The sequence below is a fragment of the Coregonus clupeaformis genome, chromosome 9 (assembly GCF_020615455.1).
Source record: "Coregonus clupeaformis isolate EN_2021a chromosome 9, ASM2061545v1, whole genome shotgun sequence".
NCBI classification, from domain to species: Eukaryota; Metazoa; Chordata; class Actinopteri; order Salmoniformes; family Salmonidae; genus Coregonus; species Coregonus clupeaformis.
Genome location: NC_059200.1, coordinates 48,795,819 through 48,822,915, shown reverse-complemented (window position 1 = coordinate 48,822,915; position 27,097 = coordinate 48,795,819). Strand labels below are relative to the sequence as shown.

Genomic DNA, 27,097 nt, shown 5'->3' with positions numbered 1-27,097 from the left:
GATTCACCAACTTTTATCGCCGCTTTATCCAGGGTTACAGCACCCTGGCTTCCCCCCTGTCTACACTCACCTCTCCCAAGGTTCCGTTCACATGGTCCCCAGCTGCTGATCGGGCGTTCTGGGACCTCAAACACCGTTTCACCACTGCTCCCATCTTGGTTCATCTTGACCCGTCCCGCCAGTTCGTGGGGAAGGCCGATGCTTTGGATGTCGGAGTGGGGGCGGTCCTGTCCCAGCGTTTGGCCCTGGACCTCAAGTTACATCCCTGCGCCTTAACACCACGGAGAGGAATCGTGAGCTTGTCGCGGTGAAAAGTGTCCAGTTGCAGGGGGTCAATTAGATTTTTGAAAATGCTCTGTTAATAAAATAAATATTTTTTTGCTCCACAAAGTAATCCAACAATATATGCGCCACAATCGTGTCTATTTCAAGTGTTCTGGCTCATTGATTGAGACATGTCTCTGTCATCATGACATGCAGCACTTTGGGGTGGACACCCACCTGTCTCAATCAATGAGAGAAGACTTTGGGTAAATCACATTATCTGGTGTAACAATCTGTAGCTACAGTTCTCTGCACTTGTGTGTCTCTACACCTGAGACACACTCAGACACACTGAACTGTACTGCACTGTTCATCAAAACATTTTGTATGTTACTTTTACCATATAACATTCTTGTTGAATACCCAGTTCTCTTGAGTTAGCATTAAATAGTGTACACTCCCCTGTATTTTAGATTTTGACAAATAAACAAACAATCTTTGGATATCTGAATGTCTAGTATCTGTTTGATGCTACAGAGCCCTGTACAGTTTATAGAAATATCTACTGTGAATCCATAAGGGCAGACAAATTTAGGAGATTGATAGAAAATATCCATATTTATTTTATGGTGGTTCTACATCAGGGCTCTCCAACCCTATTCCTGGAGAGCTACCATCCTGTAGGTTTTCACTCCAACCCTAATCTAGCACACCTGATAATTATCTGGTTGATAAGCTGAACCAGGTTAGTTACAACTGGGGTTGGAGCGAAAACCTACAGGAGGGCAGCTCTCCAGGGACAGGGTTGGAGAGCCCTGTTCTACATGGTCTTATTCTGAGCCACACTGGCTGCGTTTACACAGGTAGCCTAATTCTGATTTATTTTCTACTAAAAGATCCGAATTGAGCTGCCTGTGTAAAAGCAGCCATAGTCCTTTATCCGGCTTTGGTACACTGGCAATGGGGTTTGGCATGGTGGGCTGGAGAAGCTGAGACTTTGTGCTCATGGCGACAGGCTTGTCCTCTCTGCGGTGAATGGTCAGCTGGATAAGACTCTGCAGAAAGTGGTGTAGGGTTTCTTAAACACCAACTGTTTGGTCCTCTTGCAGAAGATTTGCTGGTACTGCACATCTCCTGGAAAGACATGGTTGTGGTGTTAGAATTGTATACTTTTTGTGGAAGGGACGTAGGGCAACACACCTTTGGTAAAGGTACAGTGCCTTGGAAAAGTATTAATCCCCCTTGGCGTTTTTCCTATTTTGTTGCAATACAACCTGTAATTTAAACAGATTTTTATTTGGATTTCATGTAATGGACATACACAAAATTGTCCAAATTGGATAATTAAAATTCTAAAAAATAAATAATGGAAAAGTGGTGCGTGCATATGTATTCACCCCCTTTGCTATGAAGCCCCTAAATAAGATCTGGTGCAACCAATTACCTTCAGAAGTCACATAAATTAGTTAAATAAAGTCCACCTATGTGCAATCTAAATGTCACATGTTCTGTCACATGATCTCAGTATATATACACCTGTTCTGAAAGGCCCCAGAGTATGCAACACCACTAAGCAAGGCGCACCACCAAGCAAGCGACACCATGAAGACCAAGGAGCTCTCCAAACAGGTCAGGGACAAAGTTTTGGAGAAGTACAGATCAGGGTTGGGTTATAAAAAAATATCAGAAACTTTGAACATCCCACGAAGCACCATTAAATCCATTATAAAAAAATTGAAAGAATATGGCACCACAACAATCCTGCCAAGAGAAGGCCGCCCACCAAAACTCACGGACCAGGCAAGGCCATTAATCAGAGAGGCAACAAAGAGACCAATGATAACCCTGAAGGAGCTGCAAAGCTCCACAGTGGAGATTGGAGTATCTGTCCATAGGACCACTTTAAGCCGTACACTCCACAGAGCTGGGCTTTACGGAAGACTGGCCAGAAAAAAGCAATTTCTTAAAGAAATAAATAAACAAACATGTTTGGTGTTCGCCAAAAGGCATGTGGGAGACTCCCCAAACATATGGAAGAAGGTACTCTGGTCAGATAAGACTAAAATTGAGCTTTTTGGCCATCAAGGAAAACGCTATGTCTGGCGCAAACCCAACACCTCTCATCACCCCGAGAACACCATCCCAACAGTGAAACATGGTGGTGGCAGCATCATGCTGTGGGGATGTTTTTCATCGGCAGGGACTGGGAAACTGGTCAGAATTGAAGGAATGGGGGATGGTGCTAAATACAGGGAAATTCTTGAGGGAAACCTGTTTCAGTCTTCCAGAGATTTGAGACTGGGACGGAGGTTGACCTCCCAGCAGGACAATGACCCTACGCATACTGATAAAGCAACACTCAAGTGGTTTAAGGGGAAACAATTACATGTCTTGGAATGGCCTAGTCAAAGCCCAGACCTCAATCCAATTGAGAATCTGTGGTATGACTTAAGATTGCTGTACACCAGCAGAAACCATCCAACTTGAAGGACCTGGAGAAGTTTTACTTTGGAGAATGGGCAAAAATCCCAGTGGCTAGATGTGCCAAGCTTATAGAGACATACCCCAAGAGACTTGCAGCTGTAATTGCTGCAAAAGGTACCTCTACAAAGTATTGACTTTGGGGGGGTGAATAGTTATGCACGCTCAAGTTTTCTGTTTTTTTGTCTTATTTCTTGTTTGTTTCACAAAAAAAGATATTTTGCATCTTCAAAGTGGTAGGCATGTTGTATAAATCAAATGATACAAACCCCCTAAAAATCAATTTTAATTCCAGGTTGTAAGGCAACAAAATAGGAAAAATGCCAAGGGGGGGTGAATACTTTCGCAGGCCACTGTATCAACCGTATTGTTTAGGGATGATGAGGGCACATTGGGAGCTGCCTTTGAGGGGAAAGATCAGTCAACAAAGTGAATGGACTGGGGACTAAAGAAGGTGTGAAAAGTCTTAGGAAGGCAGTTGTTACACAATATGAATTTATGTGTATGGGAGATTGAGGAGAAATGGCACCTCAATCACTCTCGTACAAAACAATACATTTACTGTCTAAGCACAACCCTGCACAACCAAAACGCCCCTTCCTCATCTCAAAGTACTGTCTGTAAACCTCCCCCAGCCCATTGACTTTGACAGATTATTCTTGTCAATAGCAGCCCTTTGCAGGGGAATTTTGTAGACTTTGTATTGTGTTCTGAGAATCTGCATAGAGAAGAATGAGGTGGTTGTGTCATTACTGTTGTGTTCTTGATGTTATACCTTTCAGGGTCCCTTGCTGGTTTCTGTCCCACAGTCTTGTTGGGATTCATAACTGCAAGGTGTGTCTGCTCCCAAATGCTTGTGTACCCAAAATGCCCCCGTTTTGGGGTATGTTTCAAACCAAATTAAATCAAATTTTATTTGTCACATACACGTGTTTAGCAGATGTTATAGCGGGTGTAGCGAAATGCTTGTGCTTCTAGCTCCGACAGTGCAGTAATATCTAACAGTTTCACAACATATAGCCAATACACACAAAAAAGTAAGGAATGGGATTTAAGAAAATATACATATAGTTGGTACATACAGTGGGGAAAAAAAGTATTTAGTCAGCCACCAATTGTGCAAGTTCTCCCACTTAAAAAGATGAGAGAGGCCTGTAATTTTCATCATAGGTACATGTCAACTATGACAGACAAAATGAGGAAAAAAAATCCAGAAAATCACATTGTAGGATTTTTAATGAATTTATTTGCAAATTATGGTGGAAAATAAGTATTTGGTCAATAACAAAACTTTCTCAATACTTTGTTATATACCCTTTGTTGGCAATGACACAGGTCAAACATTTTCTGTAAGTCTTCACAAGGTTTTCACACACTGTTGCTGGTATTTGGCCCATTCCTCCATGCAGATCTCCTCTAGAGCAATGATGTTTTGGGGCTGTCGCTGGGCAACACGGACTTTCAACTCCCCTCCAAAGATTTTCTATGGGTTGAGATCTGGAGACTGGCTAGGACACTCCAGGACCTTGAAATGCTTCTTACGAAGCCACTCCTTCGTTGCTCGGGCGGTGTGTTTGGGATCATTGTCATGCTGAAAGACCCAGCCACATTTAATCTTCAATGCCCTTGCTGATGGAAGGAGGTTTTCACTCAAAATCTCACGATACATGGCCCCATTCATTCTTTCCTTTACACGGATAAGTCGTCCTGGTCCCTTTGCAGAAAAACACCCCCAAAGCATGATGTTTCCACGCCCATGTTTCACAGTAGGTATGGTGTTCTTTGGATGCAACTCAGCATTCTTTGTCCTCCAAACACGACGAGTTGAGTTTTTACCAAAAAGTTCTATTTTGGTTACATCTGACCATATGACATTCTCCCAATCCTCTTCTGGATCATCCAAATGCACTCTAGCAAACTTCAGACGGGCCTGGACATGTACTGGCTTAAGCAGGGGGACACGTCTGGCGCTGCAGGATTTGAGTCCCTGGTGGCGTAGTGTGTTACTGATGGTAGGCTTTGTTACTTTGGTCCCAGCTCTCTGCAGGTCATTCACTAGGTCCCCCCGTGTGGTTCTGGGATTTTTGCTCACCGTTCTTGTGATCATTTTGACCCCACGGGGTGAGATCTTGTGTGGAGCCCCAGATCGAGGGAGATTATCAGTGGTCTTGTATGTCTTCCATTTCCTACTAATTGCTCCCACAGTTGATTTCTTCAAACCAAGCTGCTTACCTATTGCAGATTCAGTCTTCCCAGCCTGGTGCAGGTCTACAATTTTGTTTCTGGTGTCCTTTGACAGCTCTTTGGTCTTGGCCATAGTGCAGTTTGGAGTGTGACTGTTTGAGGTTGTGGACAGGTGTCTTTTATATTGATAACAAGTTCAAACAGGTGCCATTAATACAGGTAACGAGTGGAGGACAAAGGAGCCTCTTAAAGAAGAAGTTACAGGTCTGTGAGAGCCAGAAATCTTGCTTGTTTGTAGGTGACCAAATACTTATTTTCCACCATAATTTGCAAATAAATTCATAAAAAATCCTACAATGTGATTTTCTGGATTTTTTTCTTCTCAATTTGTCTGTCATAGTTGATGTGTACCTATGATGAAAATTACAGGCCTCTCTCATATTTTTAAGTGGGAGAACTTGCACAATTGGTGGCTGACTAAATACTTTTTTTCCCCACTGTATAACGATGGTCATTATGGCCAAACAGTTCTATTTTTGTTTCATCAGACCAGAGGTCATTTCTCCAAAAAGTACGATCTTTGTCCCCATGTGCAGTTGCAAACCATAGTCTGGCTTTTTTATGGCGGTTTTGGAGCAGTGGCTTCTTCCTTGCTTAGCGGCCTTTCAGGTTATGTCGATATAGGACTCGTTTTACTGTGGATATAGATACTTTTGTACCTGTTTCCTCCAGCATCTTCACAAGGTCATTTGCTGTTGTTCTGGGATTGATTTGCACTTTTTGCACCAAAGTACGTTCATCTCTAGGAGACAGAACCTGTCTCCTTCCTGAGCGGTATGATGGCTGCGTGGTCCAATGGTGTTTATACTTGCGTACTATTGTTTTTACAGATGAACGTGGTACCTTCAGACGTTTGGAAATTGCTCCCAAGGATGAACCAGACCTGTGGAGGTCTACAATTATTTTTCTGAGGTCTTGGCTGATTTCTTCTGATTTTCCCATGATGTCAGCAAAGAGGCACTGAGTTTGAAGGTAGGCCTTGAAATACATCCATAGGTACACCTCCAATTGACTCAAATTATGTCAATTAGCCTATCAGAAGCTTCTAAAGCCATGACATCATTTTCTGCAATTTTCCTAACTGTTTAAAGGCACAGTCAACTTAGTGTATGTAAAAAAAATTGGTTTTAGGTGATAAGCCAAATTTCGTCAGCCTCCTGAGGTTGAAGAGGCTCTGTTGCACCTTCTTCACCACACTATCTGCATGGGTGGACCATTTCAGTTTGTCAGTGATGTGTACGGCAAGGAACTTGAAGCTTTCCACCTTCTCCACTGCGGTCCCGTCGATGTGGATAGGGGGGTGCACCCTCTGCTGTTTCCTGAAGTCCACGATCATCTCCTTTGTTTTGTTGATGTTGAGTGAGAGGTTATTTTCCTGGCACCACACTCCAAGAGCCCTCACCTCCTCCCTGTAGGCGGTCTCGTCATTGTTGGTAATCAAGCCTACTACTGTTGTGTTGTCTGCAAACTTGATGATTGTGTTGGAGGCGTGCCTGGCCACGCAGTCATGGGTGAACAGGGAGTACAGGAGGGGGCTGAGCATGCACCCTTGTGGGGCCCCAGTGTTGAGGATCAGCGAAGTGGAGATGTTGTTTTCTACCTTCACCACCTGGGGGTGGCCCGTCAGGAAGTCCAGGACCCAGTTGCACAGGGGCGGGGTTCAGACCCAGGGCCTCGAGCTTAATGATGAGCTTGGAGGGTACTATGGTGTTGAATGCTGAGCTATAGTCAATGAACAGCATTCTTACATAGGTATTCCTCTTGTCCAGATGGGATAGGGCAGTGTGCAGTGTGATGGCAATTGCATCGTCTGTGGATCTATTGGGTCGGTAAGCAAAATGAAGTGGGTCTAGGGTGACAGGTAAGGTAGAGGTGATATGATCCTTGACTACTCTCAAAGCACTTCATGATGACAGAGGTGAGTGCTACAGGGCAATAGTCATTTAGTTCAGTTACCTTTGCTTTCTTCTGGTACAGGAACAAAGGTGAACCTCTTGAAGCATATGGGAACAGCAGACTGGGAAAGGGAGAGATTGAACACTGTGTTAACAAACCTCCAAACGAGCTTCAATGCCATACAACACTCCTTCAGTAGCCTCCAACTGCTCTTAAACACTAGTAAAACTAAATGCATGCTTTTCAATCGAACGCTGCTGGCACCCGGCCACCCGACTAGAATCACCACTCTCGACGGGTCTGACCTAGAGTATGTGGACAACTACAAATACCTAGGTGTCTGGTTAGACTGTAAACTCAACTTCCAGACTCACATAAAGAATCTCCAATCCAAAGTTAAATCTAGAATCGGCTTCCTATTTCGCAACAAAGCCTCCTTCACTCATGCTGCCAAACATGCCCTCGTAAAACTGACTATCCTACCGATCCTTGACTTCGGCGATGTCATTTACAAAATAGCCTCCAACACTCTACTCAGCAAATTGGATGTAGTCTATCACAGTGCCATCCGTTTTGTCTCCAAAGCCCCATACGCTACCCACCACTGTGACCTGTACGCTCTTGTTGGCTGGTCCTCACTACATGTTCGTCGTCAAACCCACTGGCTCCAGGCCATCTATAAATCACTGCTAGGCAAATCCCCGCCTTATCTTAGCTCATTGGTCACCATAGCAGCACCCACCCGTAGTCTGCGCTCCAGCAGGTATATTCAGTGGGGAAAAAAGTATTTAGTCAGCCACCAATTGTGCAAGTTCTCCCACTTAAAAAGATGAGAGGCCTGTAATTTTCATCATAGGTACACGTCAACTATGACAGACAAATTAAGGAAAAAAAATCCAGAAATTCACACTGTAGGATTTTTAATGAATTTATTTGCAAATTATGGTGGGAAAATAAGTATTTGGTCACCTACAAACAAGCAAGATTTCTGGCTCTCACAGACCTTTAACTTCTTCTTTTAAGAGGCTCCTCTGTCCTCCACTCATTACCTGTATTAATAGCACCTGTTTGAACTTGTTATCAGTATAAAAGACACCTGTCCACAACCTCAAACAGTCACACTCCAAACTCCACTATGGCCAAGACCAAAGAGCTGTCAAAGGACACCAGAAACAAAATTGTAGACCTGCACCAGGCTGGGAAGACTGAATCTGCAATAGGTGAGCAGCTTGGTTTGAAGAAATCAACTGTGGGAGCAATTATTAGGAAATGGAAGACATACAAGACCACTGATAATCTCCCCTCGATCTGGGGCTCCACGCAAGATCTCACCCCGTGGGGTCAAAATTATCACAAGAACGGTGAGCAAAAATCCCAGAACCACACAGGGGGACCTAGTGAATGACCTGCAGAGAGCTGGGACCAAAGTAACAAAGCCTACCATCAGTAACACACTACGCCGCCAGGGACTCAAATCCTGCAGTTCCAGACGTGTCCCCCTTCTTAAGCCAGTACATGTGCAGGCCCGTCTGAAGTTTGCTAGAGTGCATTTGGATGATCCAGAAGAGGATTGGGAGAATGTCATATGGTCAGATGAAACCAAAATAGAACTTTTTGGTAAAAACTCAACTCGTCGTGGTTTGGAGGACAAAGAATGCTGAGTTGCATCCAAAGAACACCATACGTACTGTGAAGCATGGGGGTGTAAACATCATGCTTTGGGGCTGTTTTTTCTGCAAAGGGACCAGGACGACTGATCCGTGTAAAGGAAAGAATGAATGGGGCCATGTATCGTGAGATTTTGAGTGAAAACCTCCTTCCCATCAGCAAGGGCATTGAAGATGAAACGTGGCTGGGTCTTTCAGCATGACAATGATCCCAAACACACTGCCCGGGCAACGAAGGAGTGGCTTCGTAAGAAGCATTTCAAGGTCCTGGAGTGGCCTAGCCAGTCTCCAGATCTCAACCCCCATAGAAAATCTTTGAGGGAGTTGAAAGTCCGTGTTGCCCAGCGACAGCCCCAAAACATCACTGCTCTAGAGGAGATCTGCATGGAGGAATGGCCCAAAATAGTGTGTGCAAAACCTTGTGAAGACTTACAGAAAACGTTTGACCTGTGTCATTGCCAACAAAGGGTATATAACAAAGTATTGAGAAACTTTTGTTATTGACCAAATACTTATTTTCCACCATAATTTGCAAATAAATTCATAAAAAATCCTACAATGTGATTTTCTGGATTTTTTTTTCTTATTTTGTCTGTCATAGTTGACGTGTACCTATGATGAAAATTAAAGGCCTCTCTCATCTTTTTAAGTGGGAGAACTTGCACAATTGGTGGCTGACTAAATACTTTTTTTCCCCACTGTATCTCACTGGTCATTCCCAAAGCCAACACCTCCTTTGGCCGCCATTCCTTCCAGTTCTCTGCTGCCAATGACTGGAACGAATTGCAAAAATCTCTGAAGCTGGAGACTCTTATCTCCCTCAATAACTTTAAGCATCAGTTGTCAGAGCACCTTACCGATCACTGCACCTGTACACAGCCCATCTGAAATTAGCCCACCCAACTACCTCATCCCTATATTGTTATTTATTTTGCTCTTTTTGCACCCCAGTATCTCTATTTGCACATAATCTCTTGCACATCTAGCATTCCAGTGTTAATACTATTGTAATTATTTTGCACTATAGCCTATTTATTGCCTTACCTCCATAACTTGCTACATTTGCACACACTGTATATATATTTTCTGTTGTATTTTTGACTTTATGTTTTTTACCCCATATGTAACTCTGTGTTGTTTTTATTGCACTGCTTTGCTTTATCTTGGCCAGGTCGCAGTTGTAAATGAGAACCTGTTCTCAACTGGCTTACCTGGTTAAATAAAGGTTAAATAAAATAAATAAATAAATAAAAATATGTCCATGAACACACCAGCCAGCTGGTCTGCACATGCTCTGAGGACGCGGCTAGGGATGCCCTCTGGGCCGGCAGCCTTGCGGGGGTTAACATGCTTAAATGTCTTAATCATGTTGGCCATGGAGAAGGAGAGACCACAGTCCTTGGTAGTGGGCCTCGTCAGTGGCACTATGTTATCCTCAAAGCGGGCTAAGAAGATGTTTAGCTTGTCTGGAAGCGAGATGTCGGTGTCGGCGACGTGGCTGGTTTTCTTTTTGTAGTCCGTGATTGTCTGTAGACCTTGCCACATACGTCTCGTGTCTGAGCCGTTGAATTGCGACTCCACTTTGTCTCTATACTGATGTTTTGCCAGTTTAATTGCCTTGCGGAGTGAGTAGCTACACTATTTGTATTCTGCCATATTCCCAGTCACCTTGCCATGGTTGAATGCGGTGGTTCGCGTTTTCAGATTTGCGCGAATGCTGCCGTCTATCCCCGGTTTCTGGTTAGGGTAGGTTTTAATAGTCACAGTGGGCACACCATCACCTATACACTTCCTGATAAACTCAGTCACTGTTTCAGTGTATATGTCTACATTATTTTCAGAAGCTACCCGGAACATATCCCAGTCCGCTTGATCAAAACAATCTTGAAGCGTGGATTCTGATTGGTCAGACCAGCGTTGAATAGTCCTTAGCACGGGTAATTCCTTTTTGAGTTTCTGCCTATAGGAAGGGAGAAGCAAAATGGAGTCGTGTTCAGAATTGCCGAAAGGAGGGCTGGGGAGGGCCTTATAACCATCCCGGAAGTTTGAATAGCAATGGTCGAGGATTTTAGCAGCGCGAGTACAACAGTCGATATGTTGATAGAACTTTGGCAGCCTAGTCCTCAAATTTGCTTTGTTAAAATCCCTGGCTACTAAAATCCCCGGCTACTACTTTTGCAGCCTCAGGATATGTGGTTTCCAGTTTGCATAAGGTCCAGTGATGTTCACTGAGTGCCGTCGTGGTATCGGCTTGAGGGGGGATATACACGGCCGTGGCTATAACAGAACAAAATTATCTTGGGAGATAATCTGATTGTGAGATATTCTAGGTTGGGTGAACAGAAGGACTCGAGTTCCTCTATCTTACTACAATTACACCACAAGTCGTTAATCATGAAACACACACCTCAGCCCTTCTGCTTCCCGGAGAGATATTTATTCCTGTCTGCGTGATGAACTGAGAACCCATCTGGCTGGATCGATTCCGACAGAATATCCCAAGAGAGCCATGTTTCCGTGAAACAGAGTATGTTACAGGCCTTGATGTCTCTCTGGAAAGAAATCCTTGGCCGTAGTTCGTCGACTTTGTTAACTAAAGATTGAACATTAGCGAGTAGAATACTTGGAAGCGGTGGGTGTTGCGCGCGCCTCCTAAATCGGACTAGCAGGCCGCTCCGAGTGCCTCTCCACCGCCGGCAATGTTTTGGGTCAGCCGCTGGAATCAGTTCAGTTACCCTGGGGAGAGCAAACAAAGGATCTGCTTCGGGAAAGTCGTATTCCTGGTCGTAATGCTGATGAGTTACCGCCGCTCTGATATCCAATAGTTTTTCCCGGCTGTATGTAATGATGCAAAACACTTTCTGAGCTAATAATATAAAAAATAATACATAAAAAAATCAAAATACTGCAAAGTTTCCTAAGAGCTAGTCGCGAGGCTGCCATCTTCGTCGGTGCCAGGTATTTGGATATGCGACTATCCAAATAAAGTGTGACCCTTTGTGCACATATCACACAATGATTCATTTATATGGCACAAAATGGATTAACATGCATCAGGAATTCTCCACGATATCAATATTGGACCTGCGAAATTGACAAAAGTCTCCAATGGTTATTTTGGATGTAAATTACATGTTTCAGAAGGGTCCAGACTCTTTTTTTGCAATTTCACTTGTTTTTCACAAACTTACCCCAACCAGCTATTCACTTCCTCATCCTTGTTGTGCAGTATGAGGGCTCAGAGAAAACATGAACAAAGGCTCCAAAAACACCCAACTACGTCCTTTTAGAAATGGAAAAGCTCTCAATATAGTGATGCAGGTCTTTAGATGTTGTACACATGAAATTGTGTTATTACGAACTTTATCCGCAACATTATATTCCATTTTATTGCGACTCGAGCGATACCTCGTCATCCATTCTAGCAGCAGGCTGCACAGAGAATAGAACAGCTGCATAGGGGAAACGGCTTGAGTCGCACAAAATGGAATATAAAGTTCGGAATGGCACATTTCATCTGTACAACATCTAAAGACCTGCATCACTATATTGAGAGCTTTTCAGTTTCTAAAAGGACGTAGTTGGGTGTTTTTGGAGCCTTTGTTCATGTTTTTTCAGAGCACTTGTACTGCACAACGAGGATGAGAGAGTGATTCGCTGGCTGGGGTAAGTTTCTCGAATACATCAAAAATAGAGATTTGGTTGAAAAAAAACGAACTTTAAGACATATTTGCTGTTTACTGCAGTTTCAAGGATGAAAATGTATCTACTTTAGTGCATCTACGACTCGGTGAAACATAAGATATTACAGTTTTTAATGTCCCGTTGGTAGGATATCCTTGATCTTAGGTCATCTATTTTGTTTTCCAATGATTGTACGTTGGCTAATAGGACTGATGGAAGAGGCAGATTACTCGCTCGCCGTCGGATCCTTACAAGGCACCCCGACCTACGTCCACGATATCTCCATCTCTTTCTCATGCGAATGACAGGGATTTGGGCCTTGTCGGGTATCTGTAGAATATCCTTCACGTCTGACTCGAAGAAAATATATTCGTCCAATACGAGGTGAGCAATCGCTGTCCTGCAATGTTTTGGGTCAGCCGCTGGAATCAGTTCAGTTGCCCTGGGGAGAGCAAACAAAGGATCTGCTTCGGGAAAGTTGTATTCCTGGTCGTAATGCTGGTGAGTTACCGCCGCTCTGATATCCAATAGTTTTTCCCTGCTGTATGTAATGATGCAAAAAACTTTCTGAGCTAATAATGTAAAAAAATATTACATAAAAAAAACAAAATACTGCAAAGTTTCCTAAGAGCTAGTCGCAAGGCCGTCATCTTCGTCGGCGCCAGGTACAGCAGGGCGAATGGAATGACTACAGATAACCTGAGTTTTACAAAAAGAAAAGGTAAAAAGAAAAGCACAAACATTACACTACTGTACTGGCCTTCCTTCTATTTCTTTTCAACTCTCCATATTGAATTAAACTCCGACATTGTCCTTTTTGCCTCAGTGGATCAACTTTAACTTTTTCTGCCCGAGTTCACAAAAGCATTTGGCAATTGGCGTGTATTTGTCGTGCCACAATTAGACCCTAAAGCAGGGATCATCAACTAGATTCAGCCGCGGGACGATTATTTATTGAGTGGATGGTCAGGGGCCGGAACATAATTACAAATAGTTTGTAGACTGCAAATTGACCACAAGAAGCCCAAATATATATATTATAGTTATATAATATAGATATAATATTTGACTAAAACATAATAATAATAATAATAATAATTATTATTATTATTATTATTATTAGTATTATTATTATTATTATTTTTTTTTTGCTCAGGAAACTTGGGGGGCCAATTAAAATATGCCGCCAGTTGGCTAACCCTGCCCGAAAGCTTAACGGCAGATACTGTACAAATTATGAAATAAAAACCTCAATGTAGCCTATAGATATGAATTGCATAAGATTGTACATTTATGGATTTTTTATGCATTGTTTTCTCTTTATTCAACTCTTTATTCTCTTGAGTCAACCCACGCATCATTAGTCCACTCCCCTTTAAGTCACTCCAATCCACACAATGGCAACTGACAAACCAGAGTCAGGGAGGAAGTGGGATAACAGTTGTCATAGTATAGTCAGCCAGACTCACACTACATCTTAACCAGTCTAAAGTGAAGTGCCCACCCACCCACACAGGACAGGACAGCAGGGTGTTTGAGACAAGTCTGGTCCTGGATTTGAGATAGGCAATTACACGGTAGACTTAACAGGAAGGCCAGGCAGGATCACGGTCTTTCATTCAGAGTGAGAGCCCTTCACCTATGCGAGGAGAGCAAGACAATGTCCACACACAGGAGTCATGTTACCTCCAAGGCCCAGCCATAACAGAGGTAGTTAGCTAGTAGTGACTTCCCCTCAGGTCATGTCTTTCCCACTGGAGGCATGTGTGTACATATGGCTGTATGGTACATAGTGTGAGAGCATACCTCTGAGGGGCAGTCAGCAGAAGCCAGGTCTACACCACTGGATGAAATACTGCCGGACTTCAAAAGCCGCAACTTTTAAAAGAGCAGATGAAGGAGAGAGAACAGAACAACAGGGAAAGGACTAGTTAAACCAGCAAGGGGTCCCTGTTTAGACAAGGAGGTTGGTGTTCTCCCAGATATATTTTAAAAACCATCTGTGAAATCACCAGCCTACTTTCAAACACAAAGCAATTGCGAGGGTTTGGAAAGAAGATGAAAAAAACCATCAACTGTGAGGCTGAAAAAAGAGCCGTCTGTCTGTTTACCCTTGTGTCCCTCTCTATCCTCCGATAACAGAGGACAGGCTCCAGCCAGGGAGCCACGGTCAACACTAGCCATCCCCAGGAGGAGACATTCCTCCTCCCCATGCCCAAGCCTTTGGTCTAGCCTTCCTCAGAAATGCCAAATAGCACTTGTGAGAAAGGAACAAAGGATCTGCCAACAGGCACACACCTACAGGAAATGACTGGTGTCTGGTTTTTATTTCCCCAATCCATTTTTTGGGAGGCCGTACCTGCCTCACCGATGAGCCTGGTCTCATAAACTAGACGTAACATGGTAAATGTAAATCTGGGACACTCAAATTAGTATGATATTTTACGCTTGATATGGTTACATAAGACAGAAGGTTATTTTTAAGGCAAAAATAAAAGTAGGGTGGTTGGTTGAGGTGTATGGGTAGGCATATAATGCGAATGTCTAGCAACCCAAAGGTTGTGTGTTCAAATCTCATCACAGATACCTTCTGCAACTACTTGCTACTTTGCAACTCCTTAGCATGTTTTTATTTTTTAAACAAATATTTAGGGGGTAGATCAGCTTTAATATTGCAGATAGATTGTGACTTCTATCAATGTAATTGTCTGCATCATTTCCAATCCCCTATACATGTTTTTTGTAAAAAAAAAATATATATATATATATATACAGTAGTAGTCAAAAGTTTGGAATCACCGACTCCTTTGAGGGTTTTTCTTTACTATTTTTACATTGTAGAACAATAGTGAAGACATCACAACTATGAAATAACACATATGGAATCATGTAGTAACCAAAAAAGTGTTAAACAAATCAAAATATATTTTATATTTGAGATTCATCAAAGTAGCCACCCTTTGCCTTGATGACAGCTTTCCACACGCTTGGCATTCTCCCAACCAGCTTCACCTGGAATGCTTTTCCAACAGTCTTGAAGGAGTTCCCACACTCTGCGGTCCAACTGATTCCAAACCATCTCAACTGGGTTGAGGTCGGGTGATTGTGGAGGCCAGGTCATCTGATGCAGCACTCCATCACTCTCCTTCTTGGTCAAATAGCCCTTACACAGCCTGGAGGTGTGTTGGGACATTGTCCTGTTGAAAATCAAATGATAGTCCCACTAAGCGCAAACCAGATGGGATGGTGTATCGCTGCAGAATGCTATGGTAGCCATGCTGGTTAAGTGTGCCTTGAATTCTAAATAAATCACGGACAGTGTCACCAGCAAAGCACCCCCTACACCATCACACTTCACACCCTGGAATGAGTAGGGTGTCCAAACTTTTGACTGGTACTGTATATATATATTATTTTAAATATATACTGAACAAAAATATAAACGCAACATGTAAAGTGTTGGTCCCATGTTTTATGAGCTGAAATATAAGATACCAGAATTTTTTCCATACTCACAAAAAGCTTTTTTTCTCTCTAATTTTGTGCACAAATTTGTTTACATCCCTGTCAGCGAGCATTTCACCTTTGCCAAGATAATCCATCCACCTGACAGGTGTGGCATATCAATAAGCTGATTAAACAGCATGATCATTACAAAGATGCACCTTGTGCTGGGGACAATAAAGGCCACTGTGCAGTTTTGTCACACAACACAATGCCACAGATGTCTCAAGTTTTGAGGGAGCGTGCAATTGGCATGCTGACTGCAGGAATGTCCACCAGAGCTGTTGCCAGAAAATTGAATGTTCATTTCTATACCAATGTCGTTTTAGAGAATTTGGCAGTATGTCCAACCAGCCTCACAACCACAGACCACATGTAACCAAGCTGGCCCAGGACCTCCACATCCGGCTTCTTCCCCTGCAGGATCGTCGGAGCCCAGCCACCCGGACAGCTGATGAAACTGTGGGTTTGCACAACCAAATAATTTCTCCCCTAATTAGAGTACACTAATGGACAACAACACTTAGTCTTCTACTTCCGGCATATACATACTATATACATTTTATGGAAACAGTATATTCAACTACTTAGCATGTTAGCTACCCCTTCCCCTAACCCTAACCTTAACCCTTTAACCTAACTTCTAACCCTAACTAACATTAGCATTAGCCAACTGGCCACCTAGCTAACGTTAGCCACAACAAATTGGAATTTGTAACATATCATACGTTTTAGAAAATGTGCAATATATTGTACGAATTGCAATTTGTAACATATTGTACGAATTGCAATTCGTAACATATCATACGAATTGTAATTTGTAACATATCATACAAAATGGATGATGGACATCCACAAATGAATACAAACCATACTGTGATGGGTTATTTGAAGGAGTCAGGCGCAGGAGGGTAAATCACAGAATACAGAGTTTATTCCGGAATACAGAGTTACACAGGAGAGCGTCAAACAGTCCAGTGCGCAAAACAGGTGCAATGGAATAAAACAGGCAAACGGGGAAAATATACCCCGGCAATACAAAATACATGTAGCTCAGCCGAGCTACTCTCTCCTCACATTAAACAATCACCCACAAGGACAAAGAGGCAGAGGGAGCGCTTATACACATACTAATAAGGGGATATGAACCAGGTGTGTGTAATAGACAAGACAAAACAAATGGAATGATGAGATATGATGCGGCAGTGGCTAGAAGGCCTGTGACGACGAATGCCGAAGCCTGCCTGAACAAGGAGAGGAGGCAGCTTCGGAGGAAGTCGTGACACTTACGAAATGTAACTGTCACAATCCGGGTTAGAACTCCGGTCTCAGAAGTGTAGAGCTGGGGGTACTACCCCTTAGCCACAGAGGAGATGTTGTAGGACCCAAATGAAACACCCAAGGCAATACTCCAGGCAAGTAGATTTAATGTTCCAAAACAGGAGGCAAAACAAAACAACTCCACGAGGGGAGAAAAACAAACTAAAGATAACTTCAAAAAACTTACTACGACAGACACGGTGAGACAAAGCAGGAGACACACAGTCAGGACGCAATAACCAAGTGAGAAACAAGGGGAAAACACACAGCTAAAATACACAAGGGGAAACAAGGCACAGGTGACCTGGATAAGCTAATTAGGACACATGAGGAAGAACTAAGGCAAAGGGGAACACAGCTGACCTCTAGAGGCCAGGAGACAAACAGGGGAAGCAGGAAGCTGACAGGACCCCTCCTCTAGGAACGACTCCTGACGTTCCTTCCAGAACACCCCGGCCCCAGGGTGCGAAAATCTCGGATCAACCCTGGGTCCAGGATGTCCCTGGCTGGAACCCAGGAGCGCTCCTCTGGCCCGTAGCCCTCCCAGTCCACCAGATACTGCAGAGAGATCTGGACCCTCCGGGAGTCCAGTATCCGGCGGACTGTGTAGGCTGGCTGGCCGTCTATGATCCTGGGAGGTGGCGGGGTCTGTGGGGGGGGCAAAAGGAGAAGACAAGACAGGTTTAAGGAGTGAAACATGGAAAGTGGGGTTAACTCTAAGGGAGCGAGGCAGAACTAAACGATACGAAACAGGGTTAACCTTTCTAGCAATGCGGAAAGGGCCGATGTATCTCTGGGAAAGCTTCTTGGATTCGACCCGGAGGGGCAAGTTCTTAGTGGCCAACCAAACTCTCTGACCAGCTCGGAAACTAGGGGCCGTCCAGCGGTGGCGATTAGCCTGACTTTGGTATCTCTGGGAGGTCCGAAGGAGGGTACACCTGGCCTTCTTCCAGGTCCGCCTACAGCGTTGGACAAAGCGCTGGGCCGAGGGAACACCAACTTGCGCCTCTTCCTCTGGAAATAATGGAGGGTTGTAACCGAACTGGCATTCGAAGGGGGGACAATCCGGTGGCTGAGGACTGGAGGGTGTTGTGGGCATATTCAGCCCAAATGATATAGGTGGCCCAAGACGTGGGATTACTGGCCGCCATACACCGCAGGGTGGTCTCCAGATCCTGATTAATCCGTTCCGTTTGGCCATTAGACTCTGGATGGAATCCTGACGATAGGCTGGCTGTGGCCCCAATAAGCCTGCAGAAGGCCCCCCAAAACCGGGACGAGAATTGGGGACCTCGGTCAGAGACCACGTCCAGGGGAATGCCAAATATCCAGAAGACATGGTTCATGAGGAGCTCAGCAGTCTCCTTAGCCGAGGGCAGCTTGGGCAGGGGAATAAACCGGGCAGCCTTAGAGAAACGGTCTACCACCACAAGGATGACGGTGTTGCCCTGGGATAGAGGAAGTCCCGTAACAAAGTCCAGAGAAAGGTGTGACCATGGCCTTCGAGGAACAGGTAAGGGATGGAGCAGTCCCTGGGGTCGCTGGCGTGTCGACTTTCCCTGGTTGCACACAGGGCAGGCCTCCACATAGACCTGCACGTCCCTCTTGATGGACGGCCACCAAAACCGCCGTCGGAGGAACTCCAGTGTGCGAGCACTGCCAGGATGGCATGTCAAGGGCGACTCATGACCCCACTGCAAGACGCGGCCCGAACCGAGAGAGGAACGTACAGGCGACCGGCAGGACCACCGCCTGGATCGGGCTCATGGGCAAGAGCTTCTCGTACCCCTCTTTCTAGTTCCCACTGAAGAGGTGCGACGATCCTAGACCTCGGAATAATCGATGCCAAGGGCTTCTCTTGTACCTCGGGAGAATAGACTCGAGACAGAGCATCCGGCTTGACGTTCTTGGTGCCAGGTCGGTAAGTCAGGAGGAACTGGAATCGATTAAAGAAAAGGGACCATCGTGCTTGCAGAGGGTTCATCCGCTTAGCCTGTTGGAGATATTCCAGGTTCTTGTGGTCTGTGAGAACCTGGAAAGGGTGCTGAGCCCCCTCAAGCCAATGGCGCCACTCTTCCAAGGCCAGTTTTACCGCAAGCAACTCTAGATCCCCCACGTGGTAGTTGCGCTCGGCCTCAGACAGGCGGCGAGACATGAAGGCACAAGGGTGTAATCTCCCATCCGCACCCCTCTGTGACAGGACGGCTCCCACCCCCACCTCTGAGGCGTCCACCTCCACCACGAAAGGTCTCTCTGGGTCAGGGGTCACCAGAATCGGAGCAGAAGTGAAGCGGCGCTTGAGATCCTCGAAGGCCCCTGCTGCTTCCGGACCCCAGTGAATCTTGGTCCCTCCTCCCTTGGTAAGCGTCGTCAAGGGGGCTACCACCGAGCTGAAATTCTTGATGAACTTCCGATAGAAGTTAGAAAAGCCAATGAACCGTTGAACCTCCTTGACCGTGGCAGGTGTGGGCCAATCGTGGACCGCCTTGACCTTCTTGGGATCCATCTCTAGGTGCCCGGGAGTGACAATAAACCCGAGAAACTGAGTCTGAGAAACATGAAATTCACACTTCTCAGGCTTAACGTAGAGGTGATTGTCAAGGAGCCTCTGGAGAACCCGGCTAACATGCCCCTCATGTTCCTTCAGTGACCTCGAGAAGATGAGGATATCGTCCAGGTACACGAAGACGAACAGATTAAGCATATCCCGGAGAACATCATTAATCAGGGCTTGGAATACTGCGGGGGGCATTGGTGAGCCCGAACGGCATCACCCGATATTCATAGTGTCCCGTGGGCGTGTTGAACGCCGTCTTCCATTCGTCTCCTGGCCGGATCCGCACGAGATGGTAAGCATTGCGGAGATCCAGCTTAGTAAAAAATGGAAGCCCCTTGAAGCAGCTCAAAAGCAGTGGCCATGAGAGGAAGAGGGTATCGATTCCGAACCGTGATCTTGTTGAGTCCCCGGTAATCAATACAAGGCCTCAGACCCCCGTCTTTCTTTTCAACAAAAAAGAAGCCCGCCCCAGCCGGGGAAGTAGAGGCATAGATGAGGCCGGCTGCCAAGGACTCCTTAATGTAGGTGTCCATAGCTGCGTGCTCGGGGAGGACAAGGAAAAGATCCGACCTCTAGGAGGGCAGCACCCAGGGAGTAGATCAATGGCACAGTCATAAGTGCGATGAGGCGGTAAGGCAGTAGCCCGGGCCTTGCTGAACACTGCCTTGAACCGATGGTAAACACTGGGGACTCGGGAGACGTCAACAGACTCTTGAAACTGGGTACTAGGGGCTGAGGAACTCTGAAGCATGCAGGTGAGTTGGCAAGTGGGACCCCAGCTAAGAATGGTGCCAGTAGGCCAGTCGATCTGGGGATTATGTCTGCATAGCCAAGGGTGACCCAGGATAATAGGATACTCGGGAGAGTCAATGAGATAGAAGGTCTCCTCCTGCTGGTGTTGAGAGATGGTAAGTCGCAGGGACTGAGTCGCCTCAGTAACTTTTCCTGGTTCCAGAGGTCTGCCATCTAAGGCTGTAACTGCCTGGGGTTGAGGAAGTAGTTGGGTAGGGATCTTAAGTTCCCTTAGCCAAGGTTACATCCATAAAATCACCTGCGGCACCGGAATCGATCATAGCCTGGACCCGATGCTGGTGGCCCTCCCAGGACAGAGTGGCTGGAATAGCTAGGACCGCGTTAGTAGGAGGAGCTCTAATTTTCCCCATCACAACCCTCCTGTAGCTGGGCGGGGACAGGCGTTTCCCGAAAGCTCGGGGCAAGTGGAGCGGAAGTGGCCGGCAACCCCGCAGTAGAGGCACCGACGCTCCCTCATGCGACGTTCCCTTTCGTTGGAAGAAAGCCTGGAACGGCCTAACTGCATGCTCTCCGGGGAATCCTGGGGCAGTTCAGGAGCCGGGGCAGCTCTGAATGACGGAGTCCAAACAGGAGAAACAGAGCTGCTCAGAGGAACTTGGGACTGAGACACCTGACGGCGAGCCGTTCTCCGCTCTCTTAGACGATTGTCCAGGCGGATGGCCAAGGCTATGAGGGACTCGAGATCTTCAGCTGGTTCACGGGTGGCTAACTCATCTTGAAGGGGCTCAGATAACCCTCCCTGAAAGCAGACCCTCAGCGCTTCATCATTCCATCCGCTCCTTGCAGCTATGGTTCGGAACTCAATGGCAAAATCTGCCGTGCTTCGGGGGCCCTGACGGAGAGACAGTAGGCGCTTGGAAGCCTCCCGCCCACTGACAGGATGATCGAACACCCGCTTGAACTCTTCTACAAATGCAGTGTGGGAGTCACAACAGGCCTCCTGGGACTGCCACACCGCAGAGGCCCAGGCGAGCGCCTTGTCTGAAAGAAGGGTAATGAGGTAGGCAATCTTGGAACGGTCTGTGGGAAAACTTGAGGGTTGGAGCTCGAAGGTGAGGGAGCATTGGGTGAGGAAACCCTGGCAAGAGCTTGGATCCCCAGAAAAGGGCTTGGGAGGTGGTAGTCGGGGCTCCGCCAACCGAGAAGGCCTGTCGTCACTGGGAGGTGACCGGGGGAAGGGGGAGGACCAAGGAGGCGTTCAAAGAGCTGGTGAAGGGAACTCATCGTTTCGGCCAGGAGTTGAGAATGTCTAGCCATCAGCTCCTCTTGTCGGCTGAGAACGGCTTCATGGCGCTGGAAAGAAGCCTCATGTCGAATGATCACCGCCAACAGGTCCTGGGAACTGAGTGTTTCTGGGTCCATGATTGACTTGGTTATTCTGTCACAATCCGGGTTAGAACTCCGGTCTCAGAAGTGTAGAGCTGGGGGTACTACCCCTTAGCCACAGAGGAGATGTTGTAGGACCCAAATGAAACACCCAAGGCAATACTCCAGGCAAGTAGATTTAATGTTCCAAAACAGGAGGCAAAACAAAACAACTCCACGAGGGGAGAAAAACAAACTAAAGATAACTTCAAAAAACTTACTACGACAGACACGGTGAGACAAAGCAGGAGACACACAGTCAGGACGCAATAACCAAGTGAGAAACAAGGGGAAAACACACAGCTAAAATACACAAGGGGAAACAAGGCACAGGTGACCTGGATAAGCTAATTAGGACACATGAGGAAGAACTAAGGCAAAGGGGAACACAGCTGACCTCTAGAGGCCAGGAGACAAACAGGGGAAGCAGGAAGCTGACAGTAACATATGATACTAATTGGAATGTCCCGGATTTACATTTACTATGTTACGAGTACCCCTGAGTCCAGATTACACTGACCAACTGTGCTTCAGAGGAATTAACTGTACCTACAGTGAGGGAAAAAAGTATTTGATCCCCTGCTGATTTTGTATGTTTGCCCACTGACAAAGACATGATCAGTCTATAATTTTAATGGTAGGTTTATTTGAACAGTGAGAGACAGAATAACAACAAAAATTAACAGAAAAATGCATGTCAAAAATGTTATAAATTGATTTGCATTTTAATGAGGGAAATAAGTATTTGACCCCTCTGCAAAACATGACTTAGTACGTGGTGGCAAAACCCTTGTTGGCAATCACAGAGGTCAGACCTTTCTTGTAGTTGGCCACCAGGTTTGCACACATCTCAGGAGGGATTTTGTCCCACTCCTCTTTGCAGATCTTCTCCAAGTCATTAAGGTTTCGAGCCTGACGTTTGGCAACTCGAACCTTCAGCTCCCTCCACATATTTTCTATGGGATTAAGGTCTGGAGACTGGCTAGGCCATTCCAGGACCTTAATGTGCTTATTCTTGAGCCACTCCTTTGTTGCCTTGGCCGTGTGTTTTGGGTCATTGTCATGCTGGAATACCCATCCACGACCCATTTTCAATGCCCTGGCTGAGGGAAGGAGGTTCTCACCAATGATTTGACGGTACATGGCCCCGTCCATCGTCCCTTTGATGCGGTGAAGTTGTCCTGTCCCCTTAGCAGAAAAACACCCCCAAAGCATAATGTTTCCACCTCCATGTTTGACGGTGGGGATGGTGTTCTTGGGGTCATAGGCAGCATTCCTCCTCCTCCAAACACAGCGAGTTGAGTTGATGCCAAAGAGCTCGATTTTGGTCTCATCTGACCACAACACTTTCACCCAGTTCTCCTCGGAATCATTCAGATGTTCATTGGCAAACTTCAGACGTCCTGTATATGTGCTTTCTTCGGCAGGGGGACCTTGCGGGCGCTGCAGGATTTCAGTCCTTCACGGCGTAGTGTGTTACCAATTGTTTTCTTGGTGACTATGGTCCCAGCTGCCTTGAGATCATTGACAAGATCCTCCCGCGTAGTTCTGGGCTGATTCCTCACCGTTCTCATGATCATTGCAACTCCACAAGGTGAGATCTTGCATGGAGCCCCAGGCCGAGGGAGATTGACAGTTCTTTTGTGTTTCTTCCATTTGCGAATAATCGCACCAACTGTTGTCACCTTCTCACCAAGCTGCTTGGCGATGGTCTTGTAGCCCATTCCAGCCTTGTGTAGGTCTACAATCGTGTCCCTGACATCCTTGTAGAGCTCTTTGGTCTTGGCCATGGTGGAGAGTTTGGAGTCTGATTGATTGATTGCTTCTGTGGACAGGTGTCTTTTATACAGGTAACAAGCTGAGACTAGGAGCACTTCCTTTAAGAGTGTGCTCCTAATCTCAGCTCCTTAGCTGTATAAAAGACACCTGGGAGCCAGATATCTTTCTGATTGAGAGGGGGTCAAATACTTATTTCCCTCATTAAAATGCAAATCAATTTATAACATTTTTGACATGTGTTTTTCTGGATTTTTGTTGTTGTTATTCTGTCTCTCACTGTTCAAATAAACCTACCATTAAAATTATAGACATAATTTCTTTGTCAGTGGGCAAATGTACAAAATCAGCAGGGGATCAAATACTTTTTTCCCTCACTGTAGCTAGTGGCCTAATTGTGTTCTGTAGGCTACCACAATAACGTGCATTTCTAAATAGAGAGAAAGAAAGGATACACTGATTGATGTTTAATGTGGTTTCCTCATTGAGACATCTTTCCCCCACACGTTGTCCATTGTGAGCCGCCAGCCTTTCACTGATGCTCTCCAGACTCAATGGGTTTGTTTGTTTGCTGGTGCTCAGCTTGTCTCCAGTTTGTTGGTTCCTTCTGCCATGTGTTTGGGTATGGGTGGTAGAACTACTCAAAGGCTGCACCCCAAATGGCATCCGATTCCCTATGTTGTGCAGTACAAAAGTAGAGCTCTGCACAACAATATTGCACTATTTATAGGGAACAGGGTGCAATTTAGGACACAGACTAAAGATATATTTGACTGATGGAAGGGCATGTAGCTGTGTACCTTATTTGTGGCCTCAGGCTCCAGGAATGGAATGACTTTTGTTGCTTTAGGAGAAGTTTGCAGGAGAATGCCTTTACCTTCTTTGCATAATTACTTCCAGACTGTCGGCTGTTTCCTTCTCGTTAAGCTGCATTCCTCTGTCAAGAAACATCAGTGAGTTGATCTTTAGTGAGAGACGTCCTCAACAACCTTTTATGGCTACTTCAGAGATTCAAACAGATGAGCTTCAACAATCAGTCCACTGTACCGTCCTCGTCTAACCCTTTGGTGAAATGCTATATTCAATATCTGTAGAAATCTAATCTCCACTACTGCCATACAAAGGAAATGTAATTATAGGTGCACAAATGTTTGCCATTACATTCTGCTTATTCTCTCAGATACAGTACTTTACATATTTTATTAATGTAGGTATGACATAACATGTCTTGGTATGTTTCATATTAGATAGCCAATGAAACAAAAGTCCAAAACAATATCTCTGAAATGTTTATTTTCCTTCAATTTGCGGTGTGCAGGCTTGGGTATCGTAGAATTGGCTTGTCATTTAACTTATTACAATTGCATATTTGTTTTGAGTGGCAGGTCTCAAGGGTTTTGTGCCGAGTGGTAGAATCGTTCAATCAGGAAGGAACTACATTGGCATCATATATCAGTCTGTGGTTACACATGGTTTCTGGCCTTAAGTGGTCAAATACGATTTAGAGTGAAATGCACAGAAGACCTGGGGGTCTGGATTCACCCTCTAAGCTCCTCTTTGAAAGGCTGCCCATGCCTCCTCTTGGCTGCTGATTACTTCAGCACATGTCTCAGGAAGTATATTTTTGTATTACTCCCTGAGTGTTGCTAGTCAAGGACTCTTTCCAAAAGAGAATAGCCATATACCGTAGATGCCCCAAACCTAAGGTCAAGAGTTTTTTCATTATCAATACGCTAGCCAGAAAGGGAAGCAATTGTTCAGCAGTGCCTGTCAATCTGTCTTTCTCATTCATTGTTTATATTGCTGTGGGGACTTCTGGGGATGCCAGAAGGGTGGTTTCCAGTCCTTGTGTGGTACTAGCGTATAGTGCACACAGCCCGGCTCGACTTGAATGGCCCTCCAGAGTTGGAGTCTCTTTAGGTTAAGTTATATTTCAAGCGCATGTTCTTCTTATTCTTAGGTCCTCTGCCTTAGGTGTTCTTACCACTATAAACCACTTAGGACCTACAGAACATTTTCATTAGAGGCTTTTGAATTAGAGGCTTGGTTCTGAGAGCTACTCCCTACTGAGTGCTCCCTCTCTGACCTGGGTCAGTGCACAGTGGTTATTTTGGTGTAAGGACAAGCCTCTCCCCTTGTTTTCACCCATATTTCAACACTATAATGGGTGGCAACCTGCTTGTACATCTGGTTTAACTACTTGTCCTTTCAGGAAAGAACTGAGTCAATATTAGTGATGCCGTAACTCAGTGATATGTTGAACAGTAAAGGATGCTTGTGTGACAGGGCCGTTACTCAAGTGACACACACACACACACACATACATACACATACACAGACACACACTCCATATATAAGTACTCCAGATTTAAGTACTAGCATCAGGACCAGAAAAGTCTGCTCACCATATGAACACATTCACAGAAATCTTACTTTATTTATCTGCCAATGAGTGATTTCACCAATTGATTGAAGGAATCTACCAGCTCAACGTCAACAACAAAACTATTAGCCCTATTGCTGGAGAGAGTGTGTGAACACCACTGTCACTTCTTTCCCCAGGGTGCTCATTTTGGCTGGGATGACTGACGCAGCTTGTAACCCGATCCTCCTCGTTGTGGGATCGCCCTTGAGTCATTCCTTGGCTGGGCGGCTGGACACACTAATTCCCCAGCCTAAATCTCCCTGCTCCCTGCCTTTTGTTTCTCTGTTTTGTTCCGTGTTCTGGAGGCCAGGCAGAACAATCAGCTGGAGCTGTAGAGGTATACATACCTTCAAGTACCTTCAGTTCAACTGATGAAAGTTGATTAGAGTGGCTGAAACCTGATGCTGGCTGTGTGTCCCCCCTCAATCATGCTTCCTGGCTCTGTAGCAGAGTGCATCTTTGACCTTTTGGCCTTGCTTGTGCATGACTAACCAGGCAAACCCAAGACAAACTAAAACCAGCATCTGGAACCATTTGCACATCTGGAAAAACTTATCTCAAGTATAAATGAATGGGTGGAAGGGATGCCACTTTTCGAGCAAATTCTGCTACCTGATGCCAGAGTAGACAAAAGGCACCAACATATTTTGTGCATCATCATCAGAAGATGGAACATACTATATCAATCAGCTTTGACACATTCCACAATCTCTATTCTCTACATTCACATCCCTATGGTAATTGATATCTGTATGTCACTATGTGTGACATACCATGCATTCACCACATCTTCATCCACCGCATACCATGCATTCACCACATCTTCATCCACCTCATACCATGCATTCACCACATCTTCATCCACCTCATACCATGCATTCACCACGTCTCAGAGCTTTCAGAGCCTCTGCTCAGGTGTAAAAATAAATGCCCAATGGCATGTATACCTGGAATAGTATAAAAGTAATCCTTATACCCCACCCCCCCTCCACCCCCCCATAAACAACAAAAAAAGTGGTTGTCCCACTGGCTATCATAAGTTGAATGCACCAATTTGTAAGTCGCTCTGGATAAGAGCGTCTGCTAAATGACGTAAATGTA

At 45.3% G+C, this 27,097-nt stretch overlaps 1 long non-coding RNA gene across 1 annotated transcript in view; it reads right to left on the bottom strand.

Moving 5' to 3' along the window:
- Positions 1-1,195: 1,195 nt before the first annotated feature.
- LOC121574017 overlaps positions 1,196-27,097 on the bottom strand; it is a 42,053-nt gene continuing 16,151 nt past the window's right edge. Inside the window, exons 2-3 of the long non-coding RNA XR_006002135.2 lie at positions 6,946-7,006; positions 1,196-1,398 (exon numbers count right to left, since the gene is read on the bottom strand). This is a non-coding gene — a long non-coding RNA (uncharacterized LOC121574017). The remainder of the gene's footprint in view (positions 1,399-6,945; positions 7,007-27,097) is intronic.